The 10,518-nt window shown below is 41.3% G+C and overlaps 1 pseudogene; it reads left to right on the top strand.

Moving 5' to 3' along the window:
• The first annotated feature begins 480 nt into the window (after positions 1–480).
• LOC110295720 (single-stranded DNA-binding protein, mitochondrial-like) lies at positions 481–9,115 on the top strand (annotated as a pseudogene).
• The last annotated feature ends 1,403 nt before the right edge of the window (positions 9,116–10,518 follow it).

Below are 10,518 nucleotides of genomic sequence, written 5' to 3'. Positions count from 1 at the left end.
ACTGTCAGCTCAAAGGTTTCAGAGGGGGAGGATATTAAGTGGCCTACAGATCGCTCTTGTGATATTTTGACAAAGAATGTGGTTGGTTTTGGCCCTTGTTTTAAAAATCTGCAGGAGGTTAAATTGAAGAGTTTTGGAGAAACTGTATTGGCAGAGGAGATTTCAAGACAGCTTGGACCTGAGTGTCATGTGGTTATTAGTAAATTCTCTTAAACAGATATATAAGGAAAAGAAGCAAGGAGAACCAAGAGACATATAAAATATACAGTTTAAAGAGAAAAGAAGTGCTAGGAGGTATGTTAGAGCCTTTGCTTAAGTAGATAACATGTTTAAAGAAAAGCCTGGTGCTAAGTGAAATAAAGGGAGTGGTAAGACCTCACTCAGCTTAGCTTCCAACGCGTGAAAAAGAATTAAAGAAAAGCTTAAGAAGTAAAAGGAAACCACCGGCAACAGAGAGAGCTGATGAAGAGGTAGCTGAACATGGGGGTCAAGTTCCATTTCCAGCAAGCAGCAGAATTTGGTACATGTGGCAGCCACATGCTTCTGGCTTTAGAGCTAAAGATACAAGTAAGGGGTTGTGGAATCTCCTTTTGGACCTAAGGAAAGCCTGTGAGGTCAGATGCATGTCAGGAGTGTCCCTGCATGGAGGCCCAGAAAGGCCACTTGACCGAAACTGTGAAGGTAAATCTTGGATTGTGCTAGAGACCCTGAGCTGTTGGAGATGCCAGAGTTATGGAATACCTGCCAAAGAGAGCTGTTAACAGAGTATGAAACCATCTCCAGAGAGAGAGAGAGAGAGAGAGAGAGAGAGAGAGAGAGAGAGAGAGAGAGAGAGAGAGAGAGAGAGAGAGAGAGAGAGAAGTATGTTGCTTTCAAGAAAGCTGGAGGGGTACTGAAGAGTACTTTGACATCAGACATGGAAATACAGAATTTGGAGTTTATCTTGCTGATTTTTGGTCTTTCCATGATCCTGTATTTCCTTGTGCTGCTCTCTTTTCTCCTTTTTGGAATGGACTATACATAGTCTGTGTCATTGTATATTGGAAGTCTGTGATCCACTTATTGATTTTATAGGAGGGGGTGTCACAGTTAAGAGATTGCTATAAGCCCTTGTCTGGGGGAAGTCTAGTGCTGCACAGCAGGAAAAGCCTGAATAGATTAGATTGCAAGTAAAATCAAAGGCATATTCAAAAGACCTGTTTTATAGGCAGTTCGTCGGTTTATAAGACATGAGTCTGAAGTAGCCAGTAGTTTGGTTCTTGAATGATCTCTGAACTGTGTTCAGTTATTTGAGTGAGCAGGTCAGGACCCTGTCATGAGACAAGTGGAAGGAAAAAAAAAAACCCAGTCAAAGTATTTTTTCGAGCCACAAATGTGATGTGGTGATGAGGGGATGGTGATATGGACCAAATAGATGACATCAATCAAGAGACTGCATGGTATATGGGTGACGTCAGTCAAGAGACTGTATGGTTCAGAGTATCAGCGTTTCAGCCAGGCCTCAGAGATGTGGTATATCAGTATAAGAAAAGGGGGGCTTAGACATTTGTGGAAGGATAAGTGGACTGTGGAGACTACATGGATAAAAAGAATGTGAGGTAGCAAGCCATAGCAATCATAGCTGATAACATCATATTTCTGAATGACCAGACAAAAGAAAAAGTATACAATGGAGGCTTCTCCTTTGATCATTGTTTAGTACAGTCTTCTTTCCAAATCGGTCGTGTGTGTGTGTGTGTGTGTGTGTGTGTGTGTGTGTGTATAATCGCTATGAATTTCAGAAGAACCTTTGGACTTCTAAGCAGTGTTGAGACTGAAAGACTATAAAGACCTCTGAAGTTGGACTGAATGAAGTTTTGCATTGTGATATGGCTACAAGCATACAGGGTCAGAGAGTAGAATGTGATGGTTTGAATAAGAATGGTCCCTATTGGCTCGTATATTTGAATATTCGTCACCAGGGAGTAGAATTTTGTTTAAAAAGACTTAGAAGGCTTAGGAAGCATGTCCTTGTTGGAAGAGGTATATTGCTGGGGGTGGGCTTTGAGGTTTCAAAGCTGATACCAGGCTTAGCTTCTCTATCTGCTCTTATGAATCAGGACGTAAAGCTCTCAGCTAGTGCCCCACTGCCATGTGTACTACCATACTGATAATGTACTAACCTCTGAAACTGTAAGCAAGCCCCCAATCCAACACTTCATTTATAAAAGTTTCCTTGGTCATTGTGTTTCTTCACTGGAATAGAACAGTTACTAAGAGAGTCCCTTTAACCAGGCCCACATAAAACACAGTAATGAGATCACAGGGTTATTTTCACTACATTTGAATCTGTGAGTGCTAAGTGTTGTTTTGTTTTGTTTTGTTTTGTTTTGTTTTGTTTTTGGTACAAGTAACAACTCTGCACATTACAAGTATATAATTCCAGCCTCCTCACCAACCGCTTGGGTCTTATTTCTATTCAAGAAGAACTGTTAGGTCGAATTGACTTTGATGAGGTCATGAATGCCAACTAGCCTAACCACTGTAGAGGTAGAATCAGAACTACCATAAAGGATATCCTGTCATGGGCTGTGTTCTAGAAATGTGCCTCAGCCCTACAATGAATAATTCCAGGACTCAAAGCCATGAAATTAATGTTCTGTATGATACATTTCTCTTCCGTGGAGAGAAAAAAAAATGAAAATACCACCTAGGAGAATTCCAAGAGTGCTTAATCATAAATTCATAACAAGCTTAGAATGCTAACTTTTCAAGCGGTGCCTCCGTGCCCAATTGCTATAATTAGGTGAATTAAAAGAAACATTCGGTGCCATGTACCCAATCATTATGCTAGTAGTGACAGCATTAGTTTTTGGAAATGTATTCTAGAAACAGTTTTGTCAGTACACATATAGCTCTAAGGAATTAAAACCCGTAGATTAACACCAATCGGTTGGGGATGAAGCTCAATGGTAACGCTTGCCTACTCCACAGGAAGCCCTGGGCTTGACCTCCAGCCATGCACAAGCTGTGTGTGGTGGTAGATAGCTACTAGCCTAGCATTTAGGAACTAGAGGCAGTTAAGATCAGACACTGAGACCTTCTTTTGGCTACTGTGATGGTTTGAATGAGATGCCCCCATGGGCTCATAGATTTGCATCCTTAGTTCCCAGCTGATAAATTGTTTGATAAGGAGATGTGTCACTGGGAGTAGGCTTTGAACTTAAAAAACCCAATACTGGGCCCATTGTCTTTTCCTCTGCTGCTGCCTGAGAATCAGGGTATAAAGCTTTCAGTTACTGTTCCAGTGCCATTTTTGTCTACATTTTCTTATATAAGAGTTGCATTGGTCATGGAGTCTCTTCACAGCCATGGGACAGTGAAGGTTCCTATCGTGGCACTGAAGGGGAAACTTTGAGTCTCTAAAGAATTCATGGGATTGACCTCAAAAGGAAGGAGGCAATGTCTTAAATTTTGTATCACTAATCCACTAAGTCCTTTTTAATTTTTTTTATTTTATTTTATTTTTATTTTTTTGACCTCTCTTTCCACTGATGGCCGACTAGGCCATCTTCATCATCATCATCATCATCTTCTTCTTCTTCTTCTTCTTCTTCTTCTTCTTCTTCTTCTTCTTCTTCTTCTTCTTCATATTTTTTATTAGGTATTTTCCTCATTTACATTTCCAATGCTATCCCAAAAGTCCTCCATACCCTCCCCCCCCACTCTCCTACCCACCCACTCCCACTTTTTGGCCCTGGCATTCCCCTGTACTGGGGCATATAAAGTTTGCAAGTCCAATGGGCCTCTCTTTCCAATGATAGCCGACTAGGCCACCTTTTGATACATATGCAGCTAGAGTCAAGAGCTCCAGGGTACTGGTTAGTTCATAATGTTGTTCCACCTATAGGGTTGCAGATCCCTTTAGCTCCTTGGGTACTTTCTCTCGCTCCTCCAATGGGGCCCTGTGATCCATCCAATAGCTGACTGTGAGCATCCACTTCTGTGTTTGCCAGGCCCCGGCACAGTCTCACAAGAGACAGCTATATCAGGGTCCTTTCAGCAAAATCTTGCTAGTGTATGCAATGGTGTCAGTGTTTGGAGGCAGATTATGGGATGGATCCCTAGATATGGCAGTCTCTAGATAGTCCATCCTTTTGTCTCAGCTCCAGACTTTGTCTCTGTAACTCCGTTCATGGGTATTTTGTTCCCAATTTTAAGAAGGGGCAAAGTGTCCACACTTTGGTCTTTGTTCTTCTTGAGTTTCATGTGTTTTGCAACTTATATCTTATATCTTGGGTATTCTAAGTTTCTGGGCTAATATCCACTTATCAGTGAGTACATAACATGTGAGTTCTTTTGTGATTGGGTTACCTCACTCGGGATAACGCCCTCCAGGTCCAACCATTTGCCTAGGAATTTCATAAATTCATTCTTTTTAATAGCTGAGTAGTACTCCATTGTGTAAATGTACCACATTTTTTGTATCCATTCCTCTGTTGAGGGGCATCTGGGTTCTTTCCAGCTTCTGGCTATTATAAATAAGGCTGCTATGAACATAGTGGAGCATGTTTCTTTCTTACTAGTTGAAACATCTTCTGGATATATGCCCAGGAGAAGTATTGTGGGATCCTCCGGTGGTACCATGTCCAATTTTCTGAGAAACTGCCAGACTGATTTCCAGTGTGGTTGTACAAGCTTGCAATCCTACCAACAGTGGAGGAGTGTTCCTCTTTCTCCACATCCTTGCCACCTTTTTTATTTTTTAAGTACCATCTCTGTTTGGAATTATTTCTCCTTTCTTCCATTGGATCTCAGGGTGTCCAGAGGTGACAGAGCAAGGAGAGAGTCACTTCCCTGTTCCCACCATGAAGTAGATCTGAGTTGCTGGGGAGAAAAGCTAGAATTGTACCACATTGCCATTTTGATATCTAAATATGGGATTATAAATAAGCAATTGTTCTCAAATAAGCCATGGAATCTGCTTTAGACATTAACCTGGGAAAATAAATGAAAATACAGCAATAAAGGTTTAAAGATAGCAGTAGAGAAAATAAATTTGTATCCTTCTATAACTTTATCAAATCCAACTCAACTAGTTGGCATCTTACTAACCACTCTTGGTGGTAGTAGTACATGCCTTTGGTCCTAGCACTAGGGATGCAGAGGCAGGCAGATCTCTGAGTTGGAGGCCAGCCTGGTCTACAAAGCAAGTTCTAGGACAGTCAGGCCTAAAACGAGAAAACCTGCTTTGAAACAAACAAACAAACAAACAAACAGGACAACTAAAAAGAGTAAAACACCAAAACAAAACAAAACACAAATCCCAGCCTCCCAAAATAAAAACTTAGCATATTTTGGAGTATAATTATATGCTATATAGGAAATACCTTTTAATTTTGTTTTGTTTTATTTTACTTTATTTTATTTTGTGACAGGGTTACTCTATGTGGCTCAGAAAAACCTGAAACTCAAATTCCCCCAGCCTCTGCTTCTTGAGTGACCAGACTGCCAGTATGAGGCACTATACTCTATGATAAAATTCTCATTCTCCTCCCACCACGGTGGCATGCTGAATTAGAAGGAATTTAAAATTGTGAGGCCTGGCTCATAGCTATGTTATCCTGGCCAGATCATTTGTAGAATCCCATGGTTTCTTGTAGTTTGTGTAATTGCTGGAATTGAAAGGCCCTATCTGACTTTCATTATCCAGACATTCAGTAATTCTGGGATTTTTTTTTTCTGAGGCACAAGGAAAAATTAAAGCCTCTCTGAGGTTTAATAAAGACTGTGATGAATTGCTTAATGAGCTTCTGCACTGCTTCAGTGATGGAGGGTCTTGTCCATGCATCAGACTCATTGGCTAGTCCTTTGCCATAGCCAGATGAAAAGTAATTTCCGGTTTAAGAATAATCATGGCCACTGTACTGAGGAGGGAGCAGATTGGTAAGAGGATTATTGCTAAAACAAAAGGATATTTAGAGTAACAGGTGGCTAGTTTCTACATTGTGTTGGAATGACAGGTAGGTTCTTTTTTAAAAAAGATTTCATTATTTATTTATTTATTTATTCATTCATTCATTCATTCATTTTGCTTACTTATTCAGAGACAAAGTCTCATGTAGCTTGAGCTGGTGTCAAACTCCATTGGTAGCTAAGGAAGTCCTTGAACTCCTGATCCTCTTGCCTCCAGCTCCCTATGCCAACACACCCATATCTTAGACATTACATTTATTTATTTACTTATTTTATTTATTTATTTATTTATTGTGCTTAAGTGCATGCACACTCACATGTGCAGGTGGGGTGTGTGTATGTGTGAGTGTGTGTGTGTGTGTGTGTGTGTGTGTGTGTGTGTGTGTATAGATCTGTGTGGGCAGATGCGGAGGTCAGAGGACAACTTACCCCAGTCTGTTTTCTTCTGTTTTCCTACAGGTGTGAGACTGTAGAATAGAACTCAGGTCCCTGGGTTTGCCATGAAGCATCTTTACCCACTGTGCCATCCCAGTTTTATTCATTCTTGAACTCGAACCTGAGGCTTTAGCATGTTACGTTAACTTTCTACCAACTGAGCTACATCCCTGGTAGACTGTTTATTTGAAAAATGTAACTAATTGGGATTGTTTTTGGTCTATAAAAAATTTTTTTTTGAAGGAAAGTAGAATTGCTCTGTTGACAAAACAAGAATCACGTGCGCAGATAGAAATTCATTGTCAGGTAATGTGGACCAAGGAGAATACCAAGTACTTGGGAGTATGTGCCATGGGCATCACTGACTTGCTGTGACCTCTTCAAAGTCTCCTGCCCTTCCCCCTGTAGTCCTGAAGAAACTGGATTGGTCAGTTCCAATCTGCATGGGAACAGATCTCCTTCCCAGGGCTGCTTGGGTTGAGAAGTACAGTTAGGGCCTCAAGCAACTTGAACAGGGAAGAAGTGATCAATTAGTAATGTCTGCTCGGAGCGAGGGACTAGGGAGGGAACAAGGAAATTCCATTTGTCTGCAAATTCCTTCCTGGGCTAGGAGATCTCTGAGGACATTGATTGCTTTAAATATTTCATCCCGAAAACATTTACAAAAACCTGTATAATAGGAAAAAAATCTAAAGAAATAAACTGATTTCTAGATTTATTATTGCTATTTTGCGGTCTTTTAACAGCTTGAAATATATGTTTTTCTGTCTTAATAGCCACCTGCGGGACAAGCTCTGAGGAAAAGAAAAATGTGCCTGGATTTAACAGAAATTCAGTGTGAGGTATCTGCCGGGTCGGAAGTGATTTATGTAAGGAATCCTGTTTTCTTAGAACATAGGTTGTTGTTCCATTCGGAGCCCTTTATATGAAACAGATGCCCAATCTATAAATCAGGCACCCCACAGTAAAGGAGATGGTGTTTTGTATAAATTATGGGGCGTAGAGGAAGTTGAGGCGTGGAAGAACAAATTTTCTTTGGCTTTTTGTGTAGGAGTCTTTTTATCCATCATCTCTCTGTGGTGATCTCCCGCTACCCCTCTGTTTCAGTTAAGGGAACTGGTAATGAGGACAGAATTGGAAGGTGTGTGGAGAGTGTTGTCTTTGATCTCACAAGTGTCTCCTCAGTCTTCAGCTCTACTCGGACCCAGGGCAGTTGTGGGCTTCCCTTCCAGCCTCCGATGCCTTTGGGTTTGGTTTGAATGGAACCACCCACTCCACGCACACACTCTCCCCCTCCCCTCCTGAAACTAGATCAGAGTCTTCCTGCAGAGTTCCAAGAAAGAACACATTTTTTTCTCCTTCATGTTCTTTGGCGATGTCCTTTTGCCTTCCCATCTACAAGTTAGTGGGGCTGTGTGGATGGCTCATTCAGTGAAGTACTTGCCTTGTAAGCAGGAATATCTGGGCTCTGTCCTCAGAACCAATGTTAAAAAAACTGTCAAGCATGAGTACACTTGTAATCCCAATGCTTAGGAGGCAGAAACAAGTGGATTCCTGGGGCTCACTGGTCAGTAATCCACCCTACCGTACTGGGAAAGTTCCGGGCCAATGAGAGACTCTAAAAAAAAACAAGGGGGAGGTGGATAACATCTGAAGAACAAGAGCAAGGGTTGTCTTTTATACACACACACACACACACAGACACAGACACACACACAGACACACACACAGACACACATAAACACACAGAGAAATTTGCTTTCCCTTTTCCTGTTAACTCCCAGATGGACAGTTTTTGGTAGAGACATTTAACTGATCATTCCCTATGGAACAGAAACAGCAAGACCCTGCACTCACTCGATGCTATAGTAAAACCTGCTCTTTAACTCTGAGGGTGAGACCCACAACTTGCCACCCAGGTCACAGTACTAAGTTTACAGTACAGCAACAGACCAGAAAATGTTCTGAATGACAGATAATCCAAATATGGGTTTCAACTGATGTTGAAAGCACTTCCTTTTAGAAAAATGATCATTTTCTTTATTTTGAATTTGTAATATGAGGTGACAATATATTAGCCTGGTTAAAAAAAAATAAAGAGGAATTCAAGGGGGCTGGTGACATAGCTCAGTAATAGAGGGTTTCTCTAGCACTAGGAAAAATAAAAAGAAATCAAAAGGAATTGTTATTGTAAGTCCTGACTCCACCTACTAAATCTTTTATCTCCTGGCCTCTTCTCAGTAATGGGTCTTATTCATGTGTTGTGGGACCTTCTGGCTTTTATTTCTATCTAATATGCTACTCTGTCATGTCCATGGAAACTAGGATGCCCTGTGCTGTTTTGCAATCTTCAGTTTCACTGAGTGGTTTTCCTGAGCTGTTTTCTACAAGGGACAGAGAGCCTTCACCTTTTCCAGCTGAGCCAACACTGCACCATACCTTGGCTTATTTGCCTACCTGTCCTTAGATTGGCAGGGCCCCCGTCCAGCCCATGGCTCATGCTTACAGATCTAACAGGGAGTCTGTGTCACTTTGCTTAGTGCTGGTTTAGGTGCTGATATAAAACAAATCCCCGGGAGTTAAAGTTGCTGTATGAAAAGTCAATGCGTTTGTAATTTGGATTGCCGTTGCCACTTAGGTCCCCACAGGGCTGTACCATTTTGCGCTCTTGCCAACAGTGTATGAGAGTGTAGAATTCTGTTATTTGTTCCAGAATGTGTTATAAAATTTGGAGATTGAATCTTTACCAGTTTAATGATATCCCTGTATAGTACTGCCCTGTATTTCTCTCTTTTTTTTTTTTAAAGATTTATTTATTATTTATTATATGTAAGTACACTGTAGCTGTCTTCAGACACCCCAGAAGAGGGCACCAGATCTCGTTACGGATGGTTGTGAGCCACCATGTGGTTGCTGGGATTTGAACTCTGGACCTTCGGAAGAGCAGTCGGGTGCTCTTACCCACTGAGCCATCTCACCAGCCCCCTGTATTTCTCTTATTGTTAGTGAAGTTGAACAGCTTTAATATAGCCAAGAGCAACTTATGTTTTTCTTTCTGTGACCTGTCAGTGCTTTGAGAATAATTTTTTTCATGAAAAAATCTACTCTAGTTCCTGAATATATATCTTAAAGATCTGAGCTAAGCCTCCTTTACATGTGTGCTCATTTAAGTTTCTAAGCATTAAATTTGAATAAAACTGGCCTGTGTTATTATTTTTTTCCTCTGTGTATGTGTATGTGTGTTTGCATGCATATGGGAGCACTATGGGAAGGTGCAAGTATACATTTGTGCATGTACAAGGGGAGGCCTGAGGTTAAAATCAGAAATCTCTCATGATTGGCCTTCCAATTTGTTCTTCTGAGTCTCCCCCCAATCTCTCTCTCTTTCTCAGAATGTCTCACTGCATAGCTCTGGCTGGCCTGGAGTTCACAGATACCTGCTTCTGTCTCCCAGAGTGCTATGACCAAAGTTGTATCCCAACAGCTCTGAGGCAGCGTCTCTTAATGAAACCCAGAGCTTACCTGTAATAGCTAGTTGTGATGATTTGAATATGCTTGACCTAGGGAGTGGCACTATTTAGGAGGTGTGACCTTGTTGGAGTGTTGGTGTGTCACTGTGGGCATGGACTTTAATACCCTCGTCCTAGCTATCTGGAAGTCAGTATTCTGCTAGCAGCCCTCAGATGAAGATGTAGAACTCTTAGCTCCTCCAGCTCCATGCCTGCCTGGATGCTGCCATGCTCCTGCCTTGATGATAATGGACTGAACCTCTGAACCTGTAAGCCAGCCCCAATTAAATATTATTTTTATAAGAGTTGCCTTGTTCATGGTGTTCACAGCAGTAAAATCCTAACTAAGACACTAGTCTTTCTTGTTGGTCTGTTTCCAACTCCAAAGGCTGGAATTACAGGACAAATACCTCTACCAACTAATATTTATGTGGGTTCTAGGGATCCAAATTCTGGTTCCTTTGCTTGGGTGGTGAGTACTTTAACCTTGGAGCTATCTTCCCAGGCTGAATTGTCTGTCTGTCTGTTTGTCTGTCTGTTTGTTTTGCTTTTTTGTTTTGTTTTTAAGAAAACAAGACTTTCAGAATGGCTGAGTAACTGACAGGCCCCACTATCAGGA

This window comes from Mus caroli, unplaced genomic scaffold (assembly GCF_978045245.1).
Source record: "Mus caroli unplaced genomic scaffold, Mus_caroli_1 scaffold_7, whole genome shotgun sequence".
Classification (NCBI taxonomy): Eukaryota; Metazoa; Chordata; class Mammalia; order Rodentia; family Muridae; genus Mus; species Mus caroli.
The sequence above is the reverse complement of the archived record's forward strand: the minus strand, read 5'-3'. Positions and strand labels throughout refer to the sequence as shown.